The sequence below is a fragment of the Rhinoderma darwinii genome, chromosome 1, assembly GCF_050947455.1.
Source record: "Rhinoderma darwinii isolate aRhiDar2 chromosome 1, aRhiDar2.hap1, whole genome shotgun sequence".
Lineage (NCBI taxonomy): Eukaryota > Metazoa > Chordata > Amphibia > Anura > Rhinodermatidae > Rhinoderma > Rhinoderma darwinii.
In genome coordinates this window covers 169249292-169274681 of record NC_134687.1, presented here as the reverse complement: position 1 = coordinate 169274681, position 25390 = coordinate 169249292, and the positions used below count along the sequence as shown (strand labels likewise).

Below are 25390 nucleotides of genomic sequence, written 5' to 3'. Positions count from 1 at the left end.
GTTCATTGAATGTCAAGGGGTTACACAGCCCTGGAAAACTATCCATACTTTTCAATTTGCTGAAAGGCAAACATATACAGGTGGCGTTCCTCCAAGAGACACACCTATGCCAACAAAAACCTTTCAAACTCTCTAACGCATGGTTCCCCAATGCATACCATAGTTTTTCTCCTGACACGAAATCCAGGGGGACAAGTATTTTGATCTCCAGGTCTCTCCCTTGGGAATTCAAGGGGTCTCGCGGTGATGAATTGGGACGGATGCTCTTGATCAAAGGTGTCATTGACTCTCAAGTATACACCTTTGCCTCATTTTATCTACCTAACTCCGGTCAAAGCACAGCCCTTGTTGGCTTTCTGAATGCTCTGGAGGAGTTTGGGGAGGGTACCATTGTTCTGGGAGGAGACTTCAATGTAGCGCTAGATCCCACACTAGACACTTCCGTAGGTTCTTCATCATTCTCAAGGGCACATCTGCGCCGCATTATGAAATCATTTCACGAACACCAATTAGTGGACACGTGGCGTCTCCTACACCCAGCAGATAGGGACTTTTCCTTTTACTCCGCAGTACACGACAAATACTCCAGAATTGATCTTTTTTTCGTCAAACATCACTCGCTACACTCTATACGCTCTGCCGATAGTGACTCAATTTCCTTCTCAGACCATGCTCTAGTCACCTTGACCCTCTCTCTACATTCCCCTCTATACCGCCAATCTCAGTGGAAACTGAACCCAACGCTTCTTTCGGATTCAGTTGTTACTGCAGATATTCAATGCAATATAGCTGACTACTTCGCAACTAATGCCACTGAGACCATCAATCCTCGCATTATATGGGAGGCTCATAAATGCGTGATCAGGGGTATATTTATCAAACATGGAGCCCGCTTGAAGAGAGAAAGGGCGGTGGCCACAGTCCGTTTGCTGTCCGAAATTGAGATCCTTGAGATCTCCCACAAACGTTCCCATGACCCGGAATGTAGGATCACCCTCCTCCGCAAAAGAGAGGAATTGCATACCTTATTGATGGCCCGAGCCAAGGCCACGCTTTCTAAATGTAAACGTCACTATTACGAATATGGCAACAAAAGTAGTAGGTCTCTGGCTAGAGCCTTGAGGACTCAACAAACCCAGAATTATATACCCTCTATAGTATCCCCCTTACAAACACGGCTTCGTTTGCCGCTGGACATAGCCTCCGCATTCCGGGATTTCTACGCTGCCCTGTATAATACGGACTCTACTAATCCGTCTGTGGCATCCCGGGAATTCAGGTCTAATATCTCTAAATATATCGCAGATTCTGGTCTACCCGCCCTATCGGAAGACAACATTACTAGCCTGGAAGAACCACTTACTACACAAGAACTCTCATACACTTTAAGACACTCCCGTACAGGCAAAGCTCCTGGCCCAGATGGATTCACAATCCAATATTATAAAACGTTTCTGACGGCCCTAGGGCCACATTTCCTAGCCTCCTTTAATTCCTACTCTGCCTCCTCCCCCATCCCTCCCGATGCCCTTAGGGCTCATATTGCGGTGATCCCCAAGCCTGGAAAAGACCCTACACAATGTGCCAGCTACAGACCTATATCCCTCCTCAATACGGATATCAAATTATTTGCCAAGATTCTGGCGGATCGTCTTGCACCATTGATTGGAGGAGTTGTGCATACAGACCAGGCTGGGTTCATGGCAGGTAGAGAGGCACGGGACAATACAACTAGAGCCATCAATCTTATCCACAAGGCCAAAATCTCCAGTATACCCCTTATGCTTTTATCTACGGACGCGGAAAAAGCGTTTGATAGAGTCAACTGGACCTTTATGGAAGAAACCCTCTCAGGTCTTGGCCTTGGATCCCATATGATGGGCTGGATAATGTCACTGTACTCATGCCCATCTGCCCGAGTTCGAGTAAATGGACTTCTCTCAGAGGAATTTGCTATACACAACGGCACCAGACAGGGCTGCCCCCTCTCACCCTTGATCTTTGTACTGACACTAGAGCCCTTTTTACGCCATGTACGTGCGAACCCGGATGTGAAGGGTCTAGTTACGAATATCTCAGCTAACAAGGTGGCTGCTTACGCAGACGATCTGCTTTTTTTTCTGACCAACCCAACTGTCTCCCTTCCTAATCTCATGCGGGAATTCCAACGTTTTTCAAGTTTATCCAATTTAAAAATTAATTTCTCTAAGTCCGAAGCCCTGAACATTTCTCTCTCACCCCATCTTTCCGCGGCCCTGAAACAATCTTTCAGTTTTAAATGGACTCCGACAGCTCTGAAATATCTCGGGGTTCGCCAATCAGCAGATCTGAGAGATCTCTTTCAATTAAATTTTCCCCCACTCCTTGCTGAACTTAAGGCAGATTGCGCCAGATGGTCCAAAGGCACCTTTACATGGATGCGCCGCTGCACCATCTTCAAAATGAATGCACTTCCCAGGCTACTATATCTATTTCAGACCCTTCCTATAGCCATCCCAACACAGTTCTTTAAAATGGTCAACTCTCTTCAGATTGCGTTTGTTTGGAATGGTAAGACTCCACGACTTTCCCGCACGCTATTGTGTCGATCTAGGGTATCGGGAGGGCTAGCTCTTCCTGACGCCCGCACCTACTACATTGCATCTCATCTTGCTAGGGTAGTTGATTGGTGCAGACACGCGACGTTTAAGTCTTGGGTGTCTCTGGAGCAGAGTTTCTACTCTATTCCATTATCGGCTCTTCCGTGGCTACACCGTAGCCAACTCAGACATCTCCACCACCACCCTACTATAGGCCCAACACTAGTGTGCTGCTCTCTCCCCTCAGTAAGGACATCTTGCTTGCCACTCCCTTCCTCAATGTTTCCGATACTGGGCAGTCCATCCTTTCCCATTAGCTTGACGGACCCAATTTTCCGTATATGGCAATCCTCGGGATGGTATCGTGCAGATCGGTTTTTGACAGACGGTGAATGGCTTTCTGGTGCGGATATGGCCCAGATTCCTGATCTTCCTCCGTTGGGACACTGGCGTTCTCTGCAACTACGACACTTTTTAACCTCTATCTCAGCCCCTATGTCCTACCAAGTGGTAAAGACCCCACTAGAGACCCTCTGTACAGGCTCTGACTTGGTTAGACATACATTGTCCGCAATCTACAAAATTCTCATGGAACCCCCAGATATGCCAACCCCTACATACATTTCAAAATGGGAAGAGGATCTAGAGATATCCTTCTCTCCCGCACAAGGGCAGCGTATACGCCTTATGGCTCAAAAAACTTCCATCTGTTCAAGATACCAAGAGGCAAGCTTCAAACTACTCTCTCGCTGGTATAGGACCCCAGCCCAGGGACGTAGCTAGGGGGGGGCAGGCGGGGCATTTGCCCCGGGCGCAACCCGGAGGATAGGGAAGGGGGGCGCCGAAGAGCAGCTGATCGCTGCTGACAGGCGCCCCGTATGTGGGACACCTGCAGCAGCTTAGGAACAGCCAGGACATTACGGCGTTCTGACTGGGGTCTGTGACGGCCAGGGAGTGGACCAGTCCAGTCACCTGACCTCACGTCAGTGACGAGGTCAGATGACTCAGGTCAGGGGACAGGTGCACTCCCGTGCTGCAGCCTCCCAGCTCTGCCTGTGCTCTGTGCTCTGCCGAGAAGCAGAGAGGAAGCTCCGCCCACACACAGCCCGTCCTGACCTGTCAGCAAGAAGACATGGTGAGTGTCTCTCTGCGTGTGTTTGTGTGCCTCTGCGTGTGTGTGTGTCTCTGCATGTGTGTGTCTCTGCATGTGTGTGTCTCTGCATGTGTGTGTCTCTGCATGTGTTTGTCTCTGCCATCTACTACATTATCTGTACTCAGAGAGTTATCACTGTGTTATCTGTGGTGTTACATAGGACTGCAGATAACACTACTACATTATCTGTACTCAGAGAGACATGACTGTGTTATCTGTGGTGTTACATAGGACTGCAGGTAACATCTACATTATCTGTACTGTGTGCTAAATTACAATCTCAGCTCTGCTACACAGTACAGATAATGTAGTAGATGTTACCTGCAGTCCTATGTAACACCACACATAACACAGTGATATCTCTCTGAGTACAGATAATGTAGTAGTGTTGCCTGCAGTCCTATGTAACACCACAGATAACACAGTGATAACGCTCTGGGTATAGATAATGTAGTAGATGTTATCTGCAGTCCTATGTAACACCACAGATAACACAGTGATATCTCTCTGAGTACAGATAATGTAGTAGTGTTACCTGCAGTCCTATGTAACACCACAGATAACACAGTGATAACTCTGATTACAGATAATGTAGTAGTGTTACCTGCAGTCCTATGTAACACCACAGATAACACAGTGATAACTCTGATTACAGATAATGTAGTAGCTGTTGCCTGCAGTCCTATGTAACACCACAGATAACACATTGTGCTAAATTACAATCTCAGCTCTGTTAAAATGTGTTATCTGTGGTGTTACATAGGACTGCAGGCAACAGCTACTACATTATCTGTACTCAGAGAGTTATCACTGTGTGTTATCTGTGGTGTTACATAGGACTGCAGGTAACACTACTACCTGTACTCAGAGAGTTATCACTGTGTGTTGTCTGTGGTGTTACATAGGACTGCAGGTAACACTACTATCTGTATTTAGAGAGTTATCGCTGTGTTATCTGTGGTGTTACATAGGACTGCAGGCAGCAGTTACTACATTATCTGTACTCAGAGAGTTATCACTGTGTTATCTGTGGTGTTACATAGGACTGCAGGTAACATCTACTACATTATCTGTGCTGTGTACATATGTGCCTGTGTGCGTATATATGGGTCTGTTTGTGAATGTGTCTTTGTGCTTGTATATTTTTGCCTTTTATGTATTTGTATATGATCCTGTCTGTGTATTTATCTGCCGGTGTGTGTGTGTGTGTGTGTGTGTGTGTGTGTGCGCGTATATGTGTCTGTACGTCTATATATTTACCTGTATGTATATATTCCTGATGTGTGTATGTATATTTGCCTGTATGTCTAAATATCTATCTTTATGTATGTACAGTATATATGTTCCAGCGTGTCCATATAGGTGGTTAATGTTTGGTTTGTGTAGGGGGCGGCAATAGAGAGTCCCGCACAGGGCGCCATCCAACCTAAGGCCGGCCCTGGCTGTCACCAACCCTAGTCAGAAGGAACTCCGCCGCTGCCTGCGCCGCATGACCTCCTCGGCTTCTCCGGTAAGTCACACCAGGCAGAGCGGAGAGTGGTAGCGGTAGGCTACCGCTCACCGGTCTGTTCACAGTGTGGCGCTAAGTACAAGGGGGGAGGAGTGTGGCGCTAAGTACAAGGGGGGCTGTGTGGCGCTATTTACAAGGGGGGCTGTGTGGCCTCTTTAATTTATTTTCTTTTAATTTATTTTTATGTTAATTACATTATATAACTATATCGCTTGTAAAATGTAGAAATGCTTTTATACTCGCGTTACATTAAAAAAAATCGTGAAAAAAAATTACACCTCATTGATTGGTAGGGAAAGAAAACATGGCGAGGGGAAAGGAGATGTCGGGAAATAAGTTGGGGGGGGGGGCGCCAATCTGAATCTTTGCCCCGGGTGCAGAAGAACCTAGCTACGCCTCTGCCCCAGCCCGCCTACATAACATCTTCCCCACAGCATCCCCTATTTGTTGGAGATGTGGGCAAGACATTGGTACCCTCCTTCACACCTTCTGGTCATGTCCCCTCCTTACCCCATTTTGGGAAGGCATAAAACGGGTGATAATTGAAGTCACAGATACAAGTGTAACTTTGGACGCGGCCTTCTTCCTTCTTCATCACAGCGACATTCCAGCGAACAAGTATAAGCGTTCTCTGCTTCACTTTCTAGTGATGGCAGCACGTCATTGCATCTCGCTACGGTGGAAAGATCCATCTCCCCCACGCTAGCCCTCTGGGTTTCACAGGTTAACGACATCATGCATATGGAGGACTTGACATCCGTTATTCACGACTCAAGCTCCAGGTTCTGCCAAACTTGGACCCAATGGATAGTTTTTCAGGATTCGGACTCCTATAAAGACATCATACGAGAGCCGCATTCCTGTAGTCAGCCGGAATAGCACCTTTGCCTATGGGATGTTGTGGAGGGTCCCCCCCCCTTTTTCTCCTCCCCGCTTTCACTTTCTATCTTCATTCTCTAGCTTGAGAACTCAGCTCCAGCCTCACTTTGGAAAGCTGGAATCTCCTTTCATTACTTTTTCTTTTTCAATCAGAACATTAATGTATAACAATTTATTTATGCTGTTTATGCTTTTTGTACATTTGCTGTCGGAGTATGTACTCTAAATGTGCACTACCCTGTTTTATGTACCTTGTATGTTACAAAATGGACCTCCTGGGTCAACAAAATAAAGAATAAAAAAAAAAAAAAAGAAAAAGTAAATTGGAGTAAAAACATAGCATAATAAATATTATTGCATTAGAAAATCAGTTTTTCCCATATTTCCGGTGTGTATAAGAAACTACCCTCTTAGGGTATGTGCACACTCGCTGGCTCTCGGAACCTGAGGAGTGGGGCTTTAAGCTAAAATAGAGCCTACAACTCTCACGAAAGGAAAAAAAAGTCTTCCGGTCCCCTGAGAACCGGTCAGGCAACTTGAGGTGGGGTTCAAGAGGTGAGGTGGGGGGCACTACCAGGGTAGCATATTGCTGGTTGCTGCTCTGAGCCAGGGAGAGGCCCTGCATTTGCTGAGCCAGGGTCTCAAGGGGGTCCATAGTTGTGACAGGGACCAGGGTAGAAAAGGTATATGGGCCTGTGATTATGTAATGGCGGGGTAGGGAGACAGACAGGTGAGCCCTAATCTACCCGACACTCAGTTCCTGACTACTTGCAACGGCCCGTCCTAAGCGACGGCGTACAACTGGGCGACGGTCCCTACGCTCACTAAGTGCATGACAGACAAACAGACAAGGGTAACAGAAGCTAACTCAACTTCTTCCACACCAAACGCACCCAACCATGTCTTTATGGACCTTGTTTTGTGTACTTGGACATGCTGGAACAGAAAAGGGCCTTCCCCAAACAGTACCCAAAAAGTTAAAAGTATACAATTCTCCAAAATGCCTTGGTATGCTGAAGCATTAAGACTTCTCTTCACTGGAACTAAGGGGCCTAGATCAACCCCTGAAAAATAACCCACAACTTTACAGTTGGCACAATGCAGTCATGCAGGTAAAGTTCTTGCATTCTTCAAACCCAGATTCGTCCATTAGACTGCCAGATAGAGAAGCGTGCTTCATCATTACACAGAACACGTTTCCACTGCTCAAGGGGCAGCGTGCTTTACACCACTCCATCCGATGCTTGGAATTGAGTTTGGTGATTTAAGGCTTGCATGCAGCTGCTCGTATTGGCATCAGTGTGCTTTGCGTGTGGCATGCATTCTTCACGTCCGTGCAAACATTTTTTTTTCATTTATTTCTCTGCTTTTCAATGTATTTAATGAGTAAAACACGGACAGCACACAGATGTCGTCCGTGTGCTTCCGTGGTTTTCACACACCCATAGACTTATTGGGTGACTAGCTGCGTGAAAACACACCAATATAGGACATGCAGTGAGTTTCACGCAACGGACACACGCTGCGTGAAAAACAATGCATATGTGAATGGCCCCATTGAATTGCAAGTATTTAATGCGTAAAACACGGACAGCACACAGATGTCGTCCGTGTCCTTCCGTGGTTTTCACACACCCATAGACTTAATGAGTGACTAGCTGCGTGAAAACACACCAATATAGGACATGAAGTGAGTTTCACGCAACGGACACACGCTGCGTGAAAAACAATGCATGTGTGAATGGCCCCATTGAATTGCATGGGTCCGTGTGCTACGAGAGATTTCAACGCACGGCAAACAGATGAGAATTACGCTCATCTGAATGATGCCTAAGGCTGGATTCACACGAGCATGTTCGGTCCGTACACTACTGTCCCGTACTGTAATCATGTTTTCAGTACAGGACAGTAGTTCCACGGAGAGGCAGGGACTCCTAGCGTCATACATAACTATGATGCTAGGAGCCCGGCTCCCTGCAGTGTGTTCAGTCCGGGACTTGTGGCCGAAATACGTTCGGTCCTTTACGGACTGAACATGCTCGTGTGAATCCAGCCTAAGGCTCGTCATTTCACAGTCAATAGAGTGTGACGATTATGAGCAACCAGGTGCATTAGAACTTGAAAATGGGTATGAAAACCCCCACCTTATATAAATTTTATTGTAAACCATATGACACATATCCAAAACATGTTTTTTTCACTGTAAACACGTTTCAATTTGAAAAAATATGTAAAAAAAATATTGAAAAATAATCACAAATACAAAGGGCTTGTCCGGGCATGGAAAACTGATGACCTATTTACAGGATAGATTATCAGTATATAATTGGTGGGGGTCCGAAACCTAGAGCCCGCAACGACCAGCTGCTCCGGCTGCCTCCAGACGCCGGATGCTATGCAGTGTATGCAGAGTTTGTAGCCGAAAGCAGATGCATAGCGTCCATGCTGCCGAACTGCAGCTCTGCTCCTATTCATTTGAACAGGAGCAGAACTGCAGTACTGCTGCTCGGCCGCTATTATGAACTGGAGCCATCTGGCTCCGGCATGGATATCCGTGTCTAGAGGCAGCTGGAGCAGCTGATCGGTGCGAGGTCCGGGTGTCGGACCCCCACCGATCATATACTAATGACCTATCCTGTGGATAGATCATCAGTTGTCCGTGCCCGGACAACCCCTTTAATCAAGGCTGAATTGTTAAAGGTGTAATTTTCAATATGCAGCACTCTTGTCTCAAGCTGTGGCTGCACAGGTAAGTCAGGGATAGAGCCATACCAGAAGAATTGTGTAAATGGTTGAATTTCAATAAAAAAAAGGAAAAAAAACTAAAAGAATCAGTATAAAGTAATAATCGTTTTCCATAACTCTGGTTCTTTGAAATAGGTAAAATGTAACTTGTTGGTTCATTTTGTCAAAAATACGGGGATATATAGTTTTGTGTATTTCTCATGAAACACAAAAAAAGTTGGTCAGCACATCCTAGCAAAATGCCCTCTGCAAATGATAAGACTACCTTATACACTACATATATAAATAAATTGGCATTAGTGTTACGTTTACTTACAAAAGTGAGGTTCTTAGCGGGCATTTTGATTAAATTGTGTGAGCCCACCTGCCACGACATGGCGAGCTCTTTTAAGTGGGTGCCGAACCTAAAAATACACAGAATAGAGGTGTTTTATAAGGTTATGGACCCACTAAAAAGTGGTCGCCTTGTTGTGTCAGGTAGGCTCACACAATTTGATCAAAATATGCGCAAAGAGCCTCACTTTTGTAAGTAAACATAACAGCAATGCAAATTTATCTATATAAAATGCATTAGGTAGTCTTGGGGCTTGTCCACACAAAACGTAATTGCTGCAGAAAATTTGAGCAGCATTTCCGCTAAAAATAGCAGACATTCCGCTGCGGAAAAACTGCTCAATTTACTGCATTTTTTAATGCAGAAAATGGTGCGGATTTTGCTGCGTTTTTTCATATCTGTGAGATGGTGATATCTCCTCTGAAAAACACAGCAATTCAGTCCACTTTTCTGCAGCAGGAATTGACATGCTGCGAAAAGACAAATATGCACCGCAGGTGAATTTCGGGACGGAAATTTTATGCAGCATGTGGATGAGATTTGTTACATTTCAGCCACTAATGCTGCTACTGTATTCTACTACATGTTTTTCATCTGCAATTCAGGCTGGAAAATACACAGCAATTCTGTTACGTGTCAACAAGCCCTAGGCCATGTTCAGATGTGGCAGAATTTTTCCGCTGCAAATGTTGGTGCAGATTCGGGGAAATTACACAACGAATCTGCACCAACATTTGCATTTTTGACAGGTAAGTCAGACGTTGCAGATATCACAGCGGACTTGCCACAGATTTCAGTTTTTGCATTGCAAAGGCTATAATCCGTAGTGAAATTCCGCTTCTTCTCCACAACATAATGTGCAAGCTGCGGAGGGAAAATTCTGCACCGCAGCCTAATTTCCGCACAGTCATTTTTCTGCAACGTCTGAACTAAGTTTCCTAAAAATGTATAGAAACAAATGTAAAAAACGGCTGCTGCAGAATTCCACTGCGGACTGTCCGCAGGGGAATTCAACAGCGATTCTGCCATGTCTGAATGTGCCCCTAGCGTTTACAGAGTGCTGTTCCAATGTTTTTGTTTTTTTTTTCTTTACATGTACTATTATTTCATTATAATCATCATAATCATCATCATCATCATCATCATCATCATTATCATCATCCCATAATGTCACTACTGCAGTGGCGGATTATCATTAGGGCGGTTCGGGCGGCCGCCCGGGCCCCAAGGCTCGCGGGGGGCCCATGGCCGTCCGAACCACCCATAATCGAACGGCCCCCCTCATGCCTGGTGTGGCGTCGCTAGCACCGGAGGGGGCCCCAGTGCTAGCGGCAGCCACATTCACACATCAATGAAAAGTTACTATAGTAACTGGGGCCTATGTAATAAACTACACGGTCCCTGTTACTATAGTAACTGACAGTACTTACCCCTCCTTTTCCTGAAGCGCATCGGATGTTGTGACGTCACAGCGCTGTGCGCAGCGCATAACGTCACGATGCTATGCGCCGCGCACAGCGTCCCGACAGTTGATACAGTGAGGACCTGCGACCGAAGAGGAGGTAAGTTTAGTTTTATTGTTTTGCTGATGGGTTGGGGTCAGACACCCGGGACCCCCGCAAATAAGCTGTTTTGAAGGGGTTGCAGCCGCTCATACGAGCGCTACTTCCCCTTCATTCAGGTCACTTTCTCACACTGAATCGCCGACACGGACGTGTCAGCGATTCACAGTGTGAGGGAAATGAAGTGGAAGCAGCGCTCGTACGAGCGGCTGCAACCCCTTCAAAACAGCTAATTGGCGGGGGTCCCGGGTGTCTGACCCCAACCCATCAGCTATTGATGGCCTATACTGAAGGCAGGCCATCAATGTTTAAACCTTTAAAGCCTGTATCTAAGCCTAAAGTGTGTTAGGCTTAGATACAGGGCCCAGCTTATACTGCATAAGAATACTGTCTGCTGGACCCTGTATCTAAGCCTACATTAGGCTTATATACAGGGTCCAACAAACAGTATCACACATGCACATGGGCCCTGTATCTAAGGCCCTGTTCACATAACCGCTGCCCTTCCGTTGAGGGTTTCCGTCTGGTTAACCCCTCAACGGAAAGGCAAATGGAAACCTTAGCTTCCGTTTGCATCACCATTGGTCTCAATGGTGATGGAAACTTTGCTAAAGATTTCCATTTGGGGGGGGATATTAATTTGTATCTATAGGGGGCTGCGTGTAATGCTCTCTATGGGGGGATGTGTGATATCTACAGGGGGCTGTGTGTGGGGGGGGGGTGTAATATCCACAGGGGGCTGTGTGTGGCACTATGTGCAGGGGGCTGTGTGTGGCACCATGTACAGGGGGCTGTGTGTGGTGCTATCTATGGGGGGGTGTAATATCTATAGGGGCTGTGTGTGGCACTATGTACAGGGGCCTGTGTGTGGCGCTATCTATGGGGGGGTGTAATATCCACAGGGGCTGTGTGTGGCACTATGTACAGGGGCTGTGTGTGGCGCTATCTATGGGGGGGGGGGTGTAATATCCACAGGGGCTGTGTGTGGCACTATGTACAGGGGACTGTGTGTGGCACTATGTACAGGGGACTGTGTGTGGCACTATGTACAGTGGGATATGTGGCACCATGATAACTTTATTTTCATTTACAGGTGTGGAAATGTTGGAAAAGTGAGGAGTCGAAGACATCTGAGTGGCAAATTCTGCAGAAATCAGTCATGGCCGGGAGACGTCGTCATGAGCTCTGGACCGGATGGAGAAGAAAAGAGGAAAAAAACTACTAGAATCTGAGACGTCGTCACCTGTGAGTCACTAGATTTATAGAGAATCTGTCACCTCTCCTGACATTTTTATTATAGGAAATCCTTGTATTTCACAAAAAGTCTTTCTGCAGTCCAGGACTGATAGACAATTCCCCTTGTCAAGAGGATGTGTCCCAGCACAGTGTGATCCTGTCAGTATGTAGGGACACAGCCCTGTGACAAGGGGAATCCGTAACACCCATTTGTTAATGCTTGCCCAAAAAGGTAGTTAAAAATAGTTACGGCGCGGCAGGGCGGCGGTGCGCAAGGGAGGCCCAAGTTTGGGTAACAGCCCAGGGCCCATCGTCTACTTAATCCGCCACTGCACTACTGTATGATATATTGTCAATTAATATTGAGAGAGATTGAAAACCATTTAGTAGGCAGGAGATAGGCTGCACCATAATATTGTATTCTTCTCTGTTCTGCACAAATGCAGAACACTTTATATATTAAGACTCAAAGTTTATGCACAGAGGCAAAATATGAGCAAACAGCTGCTGATGCTTTAGTTGTTAATTTGTCAGCCAAAAGTGCAACAAGCGTTCTCAACGGGAACAACACAGCATCAAGTTGTGTGATTCACAGAATGCAAATAATCATGGACTCAGTCAAATGTGTTGTTTGAATTTCAGCAAAATATCTTTTTTTTCGCTAAGTGTATTTTTGAAAGAGTATGCAGAACAATTCGGAAGCTGTACGTGTTAACAGTTGCCAAAGGCCAGAGAGAGGATTATTTTCAAAGGAAATATACAATTCCACTTTGCCTCTAACAACAACTTTGGATGCAACGACTTTTTTTTAAGTTGATATATTGTAAATGCAGAAATTAACACAAAAAATATCTTCTATATCCTGTTTTTTTTGCATAAGTGTTCTGACTTTAAATGGGTTGTCTACATTAAATGATTCCCCTGATAATAAGATGATCATAAATTGTGGGAGTAAGGGCATGTTCAGACAAGGCAGAAATTTTCCGCTGCAGATTTTGACGCAAATTTGCGGCAATTACGCAACGAATGTACAGCAAAATTTGCAGATTTGACAGTTAATTCAGACATGGCAGATATCAAAGCAAACTTGCCGCCGATACCAGCCTTTGCCTTGCAAAAGCTGAAATCCGCAGTTAAACTCGGCTGCTTCTCCGCAACAGACTATGCATACTGCGGAGTGTAAATTCTGCACCGCAGCCTAAAATCTGCACTCGTATTTTCCGCAACGTCTAAACTAAGTTACCTAGAAAGCTATAGAAACCAAAGGAAAGAAAGGCTGCTGCGGATTTCCAGTATGACTTGTCAGCAGTGGAATTCTGGCACATCTGAACGTGCCCTAAAGCCTCATGCACACGACCGTAGCCATGTGCACGACCGTGATTTTCAGGTCGGCCGGCAGCGGAGTGTCACCCGCGAGCCTCCCGCAAATCGTGGGCCGTGCACATGGCCGCGTCCATTATTTTCTATGAGAATGGACCGCAGAACAGGGCCCTAATAAGACATGCCCATTCTTTCTGTGTGCATGGCCCCATAGAAATGAATGGGGCCGCAATTCCCCCGTGGATTTTTGGGGGAATTGTGGCTACAAAAGAATGTTCGTGTGCATGGGGCCTAAGTGTTCAACTCCCTATGCTACTCCACCACAGGGGGAAATGAAGCATTAGGGCATGGCCCCACGTGGCGGTTTTCCTCCGCAGCTGTCCGCATCAATGCCGCACAGAATCTGCGTTGCAGATTCTGCGCCGGATCTGCCCAAAATGTGCAGTAAATTGATGCGGACTAGCTGCTGCGTACTGCGGTAAAAGTGCTTCCATAAAGTGATTTCATACTTACCGGCCGTTGTTTTGGTGACGCGTCCCTCTTTCGGCATCCAGCCCGACCTCCCTGGATGACGCGGCAGTCCATGTGACCGCTGCAGCCTGTGATTGGCTGCAGCCGTCACTTAGACTGAAACGTCATCCTGGGAAGCCGGACTGGAGACAGAAGCAGGGAGTTCTCGGTAAGTATGAACTTCTATTTTTTTTACAGGTTGCTGTATATTGGGATCGTTAGTCACTGTCCAGTTACTGCCGATCGCTTAACTCTTTCAGGACCCTGGACAGTGACTATTTACTGACGTCTCCTAACAACGCTCCCGTAATTACGGGAGCCCCATTGACTTCCTCAGTCTGGCTGTAGACGTAGAAATACATAGGTCCAGCCAGAATGAAGAAATGTCATGTCAAAAAAGCAAGACGCATCCGCAGCACACATAACATGTGCATGACATCTGCGCACTTCATTGCGGAATTTAGAATCTCCATTGAAGTCAATGGAGAACTACCGCAATGAGTCCGCAACCAGTCCGCCACTGGTCCGCAACATCCATTGTATGCTGCGGACACCAAATTCCGCACCGCAGCCTATGCTCCGCAGCGGAATTTTCAGCCACGTCTAAACGAAGCCTACTAAAAAGAAGTGGAAGACAATGGAGAAACGGCTCCGCTGCGGATTAACGCTGCGGAGTGTCTGCAGCGGAATTCAAGAGCAATTCCGCCACGTGGGGCTTTGCCCTTACACAGTTCATATCTTATAGTTAGGGAATATTTCGCTTCGATCCCCGGTCATCAGATAAAGTAACATTCTTTATAATAATTGAAAGTTTTTTTTCCCAACATATAAATTATTCCTTAACATTCACTGTTTGGGAATTCTCTAGAATTTCATCTATACTCTATTGACTGCAATATAGCAATTTTGGAGATTTGGATTATAGAGAATGGTACATTTATTTAGATGGAATAATCATCCTTCAACAAGAAATTCACCAAGGATTCTAATATCACCAGAAGCAACAGAATAATGAATGGCCACTATAGAATCCGGCCAATACACTGGCAAGCATCAAACAAATGATTACAACCAAAATAATCAGCCTAGTGCTCTGACACTCATTGCTCCTGCACTAATGGAACTTACATATTTACTTGTATTTCTTCTATTATACAATTTCATTAAAACCTGTGTAGAAGAAATTCCGTTTTCATGTTTTAAATGTAAAACATCCCATAACTTATATTAAACCCCTTTTAAAACATATTGGTCTATGATCTACACTGTAGCACCTTATAAATGAATGCTTTAGGTCATTTATCATAATTTAAGGTGGGATCCTAATGACAAACAGCCCTGATGTTTGGTACGTATGACATTTTTGTTTTATAATTTACCTCTTAACATGTATTAAAGGGTTATTCCCATCTTAGACATGTATTCCATATTCACAGGTTGTGCCATGAATATCTGATGGATGCAGGTACCAGCTCTGGCATCCGCACCTATATAGAGAACTGGGGTTGTCCGACTCCGGTCTGGTCTGGTGAGGCGGACGCTGGTCACCGACTCAGGCAGGGACTAATTGGAAAGATGGCCCGCGTGCTCGATATAGATGCAGGTTCCAGAGGTGGGACCTGCATCTATCAGACATTTATGGCATAAGCTGTGGATATGCCATAAATGTCTGAGATGGGAATAACCCTTTTAGCTATCCATATATTATTGTACATTTTGAGGTATAGCTTATTGTAAATAGCAGGTGTCCTTTTTGGGCTCTTTCCAATGGCCTGAATATGCTATTATGCTTTGGAGAATATAAAAATGACACCTTTGCAGAGAGATTATTTACATGGAAAGATTGATCAGATTATTCTAATAAAACGGAGTGTTAATATGTAAGTTAAAGGGGTTCTCCATTAAAATAAAATTTATGGCTGATCCTGAGGTCAGCCGAACAATATTTGATCACATTTAAATAGATAGATAGATAGATAGATAGATAGATAGATAGATAGATAGATAGATAGATAGATAGATAGATAGATAGATAGATAGATAGATAGATAGATAGATAGATAGATAGATAGATATAAGATAGATAGATAGATAGATAGATAGATAGATAGATAGATAGATAGATAGATAGATAGATAGATAGATAGATAGATAGATAGATAGATAGATAGATAGATAGATAGATAGAGATAGATATGAGATAGATAGATAGATAGATAGATAGATAGATAGATAGATAGATAGATAGATAGATAGATAGATAGATAGATAGATAGATAGATAGATAGATAGATAGATAGATAGATAGATAGATAGATATGTATTTATATTTTCATAGAGTACTTTTACATTTTAGTCACCGCTACCAGAGAACATGTTTTTAACAGAATATCTTAAAAATGCAAGCTTACAGATAACCTAGAAAATGAGTCTCATCTATTTTAAATGTAATTTGACAGAACAATTTTCATGACAAAAGCTAGTAAGTATTACACTTCCGCTTCTTAAACATACATATGGAAATCATCACATTTCATATTTTGACATGGCACAAATCACTGCCTTGTCCTACTTTTTTCAAAAATTATGAAAAGAAAATAAAGAATTATAGTACCTTGAATACATAAAAGTACTTCTTTTCTTGTAAGTAGCATTTAATATACACCTATAGTAGTCCTTTTATCATACATAAAATCTATTGAATGGAACTGAGCCGCAATGCCACAAACAGCCCTTAGACATTTGTGGCGCTGTTTCTGAAAAAAAGCAGATCCATGTTTTTTTAATCATGGACATTTCAAAAAATTTTAGAATACGTTTAAAACTACATTTTGAGTAAAAGAGATGAACTTGTTTGCATTCATCTTTGAGTGTTGAAGTAAAATAAGTCAAATAATATATCTATATGTACAGGGTGGGCCATTTATATGGATACACCTAAATAAAATGGGAATGGTTGGTGATATTAACTTCCTGTTTGTGGCACATTAGTATATGGGAGGGGGGAAACTTTTCAAGATGGGTGTTGACCATGGCGGCCATTTTGAAGTCGGACATTTTGTATCCAACTTTAGTTTTTTCAATGGGAAGAGGGTCATATGACACATCAAACTTATCGAGAATTTCACAAGAAAAACAATGGTGTGCTTGGTTTTAACGTTACTTTATTCTTTCATGAGTTATTTACAAGTTTCTGATCACTTATAAAATGTGTTCAAAGTTCTGCCCATTGTGTTGGATTGTCAATGCAACCCTCTTCTCCCATAATTCCCCACCTCCTTTTTGTAGATCGTGCCATACAGCCCCCCACCTCCCCCTTGTAGACAGTGCCCCCAAACAAAAACAAAAATTGTACACACCTAGGCCCCGTTCCCATGACGAACTGAACTGCTCCATGACGGGACCCTGTAGCCTAGTACAGAGTTTCCCAACCTTTTCGGACTCGAGGCAGCACTGGAAAAACAAAATTTCCTCAGGGCCCCACTGCCATAAATAGTTTTGAGAAAGACAGAAAACGGCTAAGAACAAGCACTCCACTCGTAGAGTATGTTCACACACATTTTTTGTAAGGCAAAAAAAATCTGCCTCAAAATTCTTTCAGCAACTGACAGCGTTTCTGTGACCTTTTTTTGTATTTTTTCTTAAGCTGTTGAAGCGAATGCAAAAGACACAGGAAAATTTCAATTGGAGGTCAGAGGTGGAAACCACTTGAAGACCATCAGCCCCCCACTCACAGTAAAATGACCATCAGCCCCCCACTAACAGTAAAATGACCATCAGCCCACCACTCACAGTAAAATGACCATCAGCCCCCCACTCACAGATTCCCCCTGTAGGTAGCGCCACACTGCCCCTTGTAGGTAGCGCCAAACAGCCCCTTGTAGGTAGCGCCACACAGCCCCTTGTGGGTAGCACCACACAGCCCCTTGTAGGTAGCGCCAGACAGCCCCCTTGTAGGTAGCGCCACACAGCCCCTTGTGGGTAGCACCACACAGCCCCCTTGTGGGTAGCACCACATAGCCCCTTGTAGGTAGCGCCAGACAGCCCCCTTGTAGGTAGCGCCAGACAGCCCCCTTGTAGCTAGCGCCACACAGCCCCCTTGTAGATAGCACCACACAGCCCCCTTGTAGATAGCACCACACAGTCCCCTTGTAGATAGCGCCACACAGCCCCCTTGTAGATAGCGCCACACAGCCCCCTTGTAGATAGCGCCACACAGCCCCCTGTAGGGAGTGCCAAAAAGCCCCCGGTAGGGAGTGCCACACAGCCCCCTGGTAGGGAGTTTCGCAAAGTTCCCTGGTAGGGAGTGCCGCGACAGCCCCCTGGTTGGTAGTGCCCCACAGCCCCCTGGTTGGTAGTGCCCCACAGCCCCCTGGTTGGTAGTGTCACACAGCCCACTGGTTGGTTGTGCCCCACAGCCCCCTGGTTGGTAGTGCCCCAAAGCCCCCTGGTTGGTAGTGTCACACAACCCACAGCCCCATGGTTGGTAGTGCTACACAGCCCACTGCCCCCTGGTTGGTAGTGCCACACAGCCCACAGCCCCCTGGTTTTTAGAGCCAAACAGTGCACAGCCCCCTGGTCGGTAGTGCCACACAGCCCCCTGGTTGGTAGTGCCACACAGCCCACAGCCCCCTGGTTGGTAGTGCCACACAGCCCACAGCCCCCTGGTTGGTAGTGCGACATAGCCCACAGCGCCCTGGTAGGTAGTGCCACACTGCCCACAGCCCCCTTGTAGGTAGTGCAAGGACTACGAAATTATCCTGTTAGCTGGCAATAGACATTCAAAAAAGGACAACTGTGCAGGAGCACACAAAATACCCAGCTTTCCCAGCTATCAAATAAATGTGTGGAAATAAACTAAGATATAACTTTTATTTAGTCTGAGTAAAGGATTAATCCTTTTAGCTAGATTAAATAAAAGTTATATCTTAGTTTATTTCCACACTTTTTTTTGATACCCGCGAAAGATTAGTATTTTGTGTGCTCCTGCACAGTTGTCCTTTGTAGGTAGTGCCACACAGCCCACAGCCCCCCTGTAGATAGCAACCCCCCCTTCCAGTAAAGATAGCGCCACTGTAGCTCCCTGAAGAAGCGGAATCCCTGTGTGGCCGGGGATTCCGCTCCTGGAGCGCTGCTTGAAGCCTCTGTCCATATATGGACAGTGACATCAGGGAAAACTCCTGGGGCGGAATCCCCGTCCACAGCGTTGCAGACGCTATGACCGTCGATTCCACTCCAGGAGAAGCTCCTGTCGTCTGTGTCCATGACGTCATTGGCTTCTCCTGGCGTGGAATCCCCGGTCATAGAGTCTGCAAGGTTGTGCCCGGGGATTCCGCTTCAAGAGTTTCCCCTGATGTCACTGCCCATATATGGACAGAGACATCAAGCAGCGCTCCAGGAGCGGAATCCCCGGCCACACGGGGATTCCGCTCCTTCATGGAGCTACAGTGGCGCTAGTAGACAGCAGAGCAGGGAGATACCTCCCTGCTCTGCTATAGTGCCGTCGCTACCGCTATAGCAGCCACAGCAGCTGCTAGCGGCGCCACCGCCCTCAAACCCAGTGTCACCGCTAGCAGCTGCTATGGCTGCTACAGCGGTAGCGACGGCCACTTAGTGAAGAAGCGCCCGGGTGGAAAGGTGACTGCAGTTAGTATGTGTATCCCCGCTGGTAGTTGCAACGGCGCGGGGATACACACACCCGCTGGCGCCCCACTTGCAGTGTGGCGGCTGGCGCCCTGTGCGACCGCACTGGTCTAACATAGCTAAGGCCGGCCATGTATATTCTTGTGAAGTTATAGGTCTAATTTGACAACTGCTGGAAGTTGCATATGTTTAGGATTTTTTCGTACAGCATTACTACAAGTCCTTTTTTTTTTTTAAACCCATATCTACAAGGAACGAGGCTGTCACTGTTGTTCATCAATGAACTTACCTTGTCTATATATCACCATCTATGACAAGAACCTGTTTACTGAGAAACACTGACAAATCCCAAGGCAATCCAACTACTATTTACAGCTGCATTCTGAATCACAAATTGGATTCTAACAACCTCTTGTGGATTTAAACTGCTACATGTGACAAATGACAAGCATAAACCAGCTGCCCAAGTTATTTGGCAACTAGACACTGTAACTACTTACCTTTTTTTGTGCATATGTTGTAAAGTTTTATGTTTGCTTATTTCTTTAATATATCTTTGTTTTACAACACATCTGATAAGGCTATGTTCACACGGGGTATTTTGCCGAGTTTTTTGACGCGGAAACCGCGTCGCAAAACTCGGCAGAAACGGCCCGAGAACGCCTCCCATTGATTTCAATGGGAGGCGTCGGCGTCTTTTTCCCGCGAGTAGTAAAACTGCCTCGCGGGAAAAAGAAGCGACATGCCCTATCTTCGGGCGCTTCCGCCTCCGACCTCCCATTGACTTCAATGGGAGGCAGGAGAAAGCGTATTTCTCGCTGTTTTATGCCCGCGGCGCTCAATGGCCGCGGGCGAAAAACGGCGCGATAATTGCCGCGAAAATCGGCGTGCAGGGAGAGGAATATCTGCCTCAAAGTTCCAAACGGAATTTTGAGGCAGATATTCCTCCCCCAAAATACTCGTGAACATAGCCTAACAAAGGAAAAATTTACTATGCAAAAAAACAAAAGAATCAAGCTTGTTTTGACATTTGCTAAATTGAATGATTATTTGTCTTACTAGGAATTGCAATGTGTCAGATGATCACAATACTTTACTAGCTTATATTGATCTTCAAGTGTTCATTTCCTCAAATATGTGGAGCTCTTGCAGAAATATCATCTTTAACACTAGTGAATGATTTTGTCTCCTGTGAAATTGCCTCCAAAATACAGCAGTAATAGCCCTGCCTGCAATAAATCATCCTCATAATTATCAAGTGAAGAAAGCCTTCTTAAGACAAGTGACATCTTTTTGGCCATTCTAAATTCTGTTTCCCTCAGAGCAATACTACCACTCAGTAGAAGATGAACCTAGAAAATCAATATCCTGATTTATTTGCAATCTTTTAGAAACACACATACAGTGTAAGCCTGATGTCTTAATATTGAAACTCTCAGGTCTGCACACACAGAAAGGGATGGATAGAGAACTATTGATGCCTTATGTTAATTGTCTGTGAAATCAATTAAAATAATATAAATCATAAAACATAAGAGGGCATCCATGCTACACATAGGATATTTCAATCATAAAGCTTTAACAGAAAGCATACCACAAAAAGAATAATAATAGCAATAAAACACACAAGGGAAATGGTTCCTGTTTTGAATATATTGACTGCAGAAGCTCATTTCATCAAGACATTTGGGACTATGGAAAAGACAGGAATCTTCATATTGCTAAATTATTGCATGCATGTATCACTGGACTGTATATACATTTCATCAGTTATATTTACTAAACATATACTATGATTATTGACAATGTGTTAATATAATCCAAAACAATGACATATGAAAGCAATTCCCTTACATAATGTATGACAATAAATATATTACACATAGGCTTTATATATAGATTTAAATGCAACTGTATATACTTTTTATGGGTGAAATTAAACAAAACCTTATCAAATATGACAATGAAACAATAATCACTATTAGTATTAGGTATTATATGCAAACTTCTAAATAGATGACACACTGCACTTTTACAACACAGGCAAGCAACCTGAAACTTTCTTGCATGAAGCTGTTAGAGCATTGATTGATGTATGGGAGATAAGTGTTGGTAATACCTGGAAATTGCCTGGGTCAACATATCAGACTTCCTCTTGATGATGTAGAGAGGTGTGAAGTGCTGTGGGTCGTTTCCAGTCTCTGTTGGGACAGCTCTCCAGTTCAGCACCAGGGTCAGCGCCTGCCAGTTAGAGTGGGGAGGGGCATGCACGCCATCCCTACCTTCAATCACTGTATTCCTTGCACTGAAAAAGAAATAATCACACCCATCCTCTAGAAGTGACTGAGAAAACAGCACCTTGTACAGCTACTAGAGCTACATGAGGGGTGACAAGCTGCTACTGCTGATCTCAGTGTATCCCTGGTACCCTCAGCATCCTTTCCTCCTTTGCTGCTCTCTCCTCCTTCTGTCAAGAGTCCGTGCAGCGGGGGGAAGGGACTTGCTGGCTCCAATGCTGCAGCTCTGTTTGGCTGAGTTGTAACGACAGACACTTTTTTTTTGTGTCTAGTCTATTCCTGCCAGAAAGCAGGGGGCCTAGGGAGGAAGACTTGTGCTTTTTGTGGGGGTCTAGTAGAGTTTGCACTGTATGTTTCTGCAGTGAATCAATGACAATAAGCAGCTCTGAGTTGGAGGAGTAACCTGAAGTCATTCATCTTACTCCAATTCATGTATTAGAAATTCATAGAAATAACATAATTTTCTTTATTACAGTGTTAAAGAGTATTATACATGATTGCTATTATTAATAAGAATGTGCTTCAAGATGTTATAACTCCAGGTTAAGTGAAATGACCTTAGGTCAAACTTACTAGATATTTGCTCAGGTGACAGAGAACCTTTAGGGAAAAAACAGGTTCTTTAAGGACAGGCTACCGTAATGCACCATATACAGTATACAGATCAGAAGGTAATTCATAAATGTTGAGCATATTGTCTAAGCACTATTATAAACTCTAAGATTATTCACTTTTGTAGCTTTCATAGGAAACCTGTGAACAACTTGTGAAGGGGAGGTGGGGAAGGGAAACTGAAAGGGGCTCTCCAAAACGAAGAAATAGTTTATTTGGTTCACAGACTAAAGTGATGACAATTTTAACTTCCATTCGTTTTAATTTTGTTTCTAAGCGAACATCTTGTGAACTGCAGCAGAATCGGAATACATATTTAAATTCTGTCTATGGATGGCTAGAAATAAGATGGATAGAAACTATCACAGATATTGTAAATATTCCCAGAGTCAGAATATTTTGAAGAAAACATACTCATTTAGGTACCTGTTGGTAGCACTTAAAGGGGTATTCCAGCAGAAAACTTTTTTCATCTATCCACTGAAGAAACGCTAGGTTAGGAATGTTAGATCAATGGGGATTAGACCTCTGACTCCCACTGAGGGCTAGAATGGGGGACTGAGACCACTCAAAATGCCTCTCTCCTCGCAGGACCAGCAAATTTTGTATGAAGCGACGGTCAATCTCACTTATCGTCACCACCGTTCTATGGATTGGGAGAAGATGGGGAGCTGGGGTTACCAGTTCTAGTGGTTGCTGTTGGTTCCAGCGGTTAAACCCCAACTGATCTAACATTTATCACCTATTCAGTAGATGACAAATATTTTCCACTGAAGAAACTACAGATGTAGCAAAGTGTAACTTGACTCTGATAAGTTGCTGCAGCGTGATATCACACAACAAAAGCCATAGAAAGAGTCAAATTAAAGTTTCTTGAATCAGTGTATTTAATGGTTAGGAGTCAAGATAAAGAGTGCTACATCTGTACTAAGAGTGGATTCAAATGAGGCAGGTTTTGCTACAGAATTGGGGTTGTTTCTGCAGCAGGTGCATGGATTTCTGAAAGTTCCTGTCTGATTAATGGAACTGATTTTCAGTCACAGAAATTTCTGCAGCAAGATCTGCCACGTGTGAATCCACCCTTAGGGTATGTTCACACGGCCTATTTACGGACGTAATTCGGGCGTTTTTGCCCCGAATTACGTCTGAAAATAGCGCCTCAATAGCGCTGACAAACATCTGCCCATTGAAAGCAATGGGCAGACGTTTGTCTGTTCACACGAGGCGTATATTTACGCGCCGCTGTCAAATGACGGCGCGTAAATAGATGCCCGCGTAGAAGAAGTGACCTGTCACTTCTTTGGCCGTAATTGGAGCCGCTATTCATTGACTCCAATGAATAGCAGCGCTAATTACGGCCGTAATTGACGCGGCGTTCAAGCGCCTGCACATGCCGGTACGGCTGAAATTACGGGGATGTTTTCAGGCTGAAACATCCCCGTAATTTCAGCCGTAACGGACGCCCGCCGTGTGAACATACCCTTATAATGAATCTAATACCAATAAAATACCTTGTGGCCTGTTGTTGTGCAGCATACTTGGTTGTTATGTTGTCATGGCCAGCACAGGCTTCAGCTGCAGCCCAGCGGAGTTCAGCAGAAGATCTCCAGGACAGTGTCATATTATACTTTTTGAATATTTTAAATCTAACATCACAAACTATTAATCCTGTAACTATTGTGAAAAGGTATAAGTACATGACTTGGTCTAAATAGCTTATAACAAACATGGTAATTTCTCTTGTTGTTGAAGAAAACATCAGATTTCATTGGCTATAAACCCTCCAGCTATTATTAGACACAATGTTAACAAGTATCATGCTAATGCCTTAGGCAAGCTTTAAAGCAAATTTTCATTTTTGGTTTGCTTTACTAGGCAACTTGTGCCAACCTAATCACCAAGAAATAGTTTAGCTGGGTTAATTGTGCACGTAAGTGGTACAAATGCCAAATGGGAAGTCTTAAAATTAATGTTCTGTTTGTATATGATTATATTGTGTCATTTCATGAATGACTGTGCTGTTCCAAAACAGATAAGCCACAATACAGCTTATTATTTTGTGCTGTGGTGTGGGCTTCATGTAATTGTCAACATTATAGAATAAAAATATAATTATATAATAAATTCAATCAAGGCTGAGGAGACACATAGCGACCAATGTGCAGGCAAGCTGCAGTCATAAAAAATGCAAAGAAACTTTTTGTAGGTTTTTAACATATTTTAGGCTTATGTTTATACTGCATTTGCAGTATATGCTGGGAAATGCTCCTGACATAAAATACATGGACAAAAATATTGGGATACACCTCTCAATAATGAAAATTCAAGCAGTTTCATTCAATCCCATAGCCACAGGTAAATAAAATCCAGCACCTAGTCATGCAGTCACCTTTACAAACATCTGTGAAGGAATGGGTCATTCTAAAGAGCTTAATGAATTTGAGCGTGGTACTGTAAGGGCATGACCAGACGTGGCATATTTCTTCCGCCACTGTCCGCATCAATGCCGCACATAATCTGCGTTGCAGATTCTGTTGCAGCTTTGCCTAAAATGGGCATTAAATTGATGCGGACTAGCCATTGCGTATTGAGGGGAAGAGGGCTTCCCTTCTCTCTATCAGTGAAGGATAGAGAGAAGGGACAGCCCTTTCCCTAGTAAAAGTAAAATAAATTCTTACTTACCCGGCCGTTGTCTTGGTGACGCGTCCCTCTTTCGACATCCAGCCCGACCTCCCTGTATGACGCGGCAGTCCCTGTGACCGCTGCAGCCTGTGATTGGCCTGTGATTGGCTGCAGCTGTCACTTGGACTGAAACGTCATCCCGGGAGGCCTGACTGGAGGAAGAAGCAGGGAGTTCTTGGTAAGTAGGAACTTCTATTTTTTACAGGTTGATGTATATTGTGATCGGAAGTCACTGTCCAGGGTGCTGAAACAGTTACTGCCGATCGTTTAACTCTTTCAGCACCCTTGACAGTGACTATTTACTGACATCGCCTAGCAACGCTCCCGT

At 44.5% G+C, this 25390-nt stretch overlaps 1 protein-coding gene across 1 annotated transcript in view; it reads right to left on the bottom strand.

The window, feature by feature from the left end:
* LOC142738186 (bifunctional heparan sulfate N-deacetylase/N-sulfotransferase 3-like) overlaps positions 1-21949 on the bottom strand; it is a 365924-nt gene extending 343975 nt beyond the window's left edge. The window contains exon 1 of the mRNA XM_075849744.1: positions 21591-21949. The gene's annotated coding sequence lies outside the window, so the exon portion shown is untranslated. The remainder of the gene's footprint in view (positions 1-21590) is intronic.
* Between the last annotated feature and the right edge of the window lie 3441 nt (positions 21950-25390).